Source organism: Sinocyclocheilus anshuiensis, unplaced genomic scaffold (genome assembly GCF_001515605.1).
Source record: "Sinocyclocheilus anshuiensis isolate Anshui unplaced genomic scaffold, SAMN03320099.WGS_v1.1 scaffold3689, whole genome shotgun sequence".
Taxonomy (NCBI): domain Eukaryota; kingdom Metazoa; phylum Chordata; class Actinopteri; order Cypriniformes; family Cyprinidae; genus Sinocyclocheilus; species Sinocyclocheilus anshuiensis.
In genome coordinates this window covers 33,125-33,620 of record NW_015553084.1, presented here as the reverse complement: position 1 = coordinate 33,620, position 496 = coordinate 33,125, and positions in this window count along the sequence as shown.

The window sequence follows — 496 nt, the reverse complement described above, 5'->3', positions numbered from 1 at the left end:
GTAACAGGACATTGGTAACAACACTTTTTGGTAATGAAAGTACAAATGTGTAACAGGACTAACAGCACTTTTTGGTAAAGAAGGTGTTACACTTCACATTACATTTACCATGTAATTACTCTGATGTCACACAGCAGCGGCCAGTAAGTTAGGCTTTACATATAAATTGTGGTTGGTGTCCAGAATATTACACTTTATATTAAGTGGACACTTCCTGAGGAGTTACCATGTAAGTACACTGGTATTACAGTGGTGCACCACCTCCACCAACTCGAGATCCAACTCCGCCCACTTTACATATCCCTAAACCTACCCATCTCCACCCCCTGGATCCATTTCCATCCCTAAACCTGCCCATCTCCACCCACTGGATCCCATCTCCACCCCTAAACCTACCCATCTCCACCCCCTGGATCCATTTCCATCCCTAAACCTGCCCATCTCCACCCACTGGATCCCATCTCCACCCCTAAACCTACCCATCTCCACCCCCTGG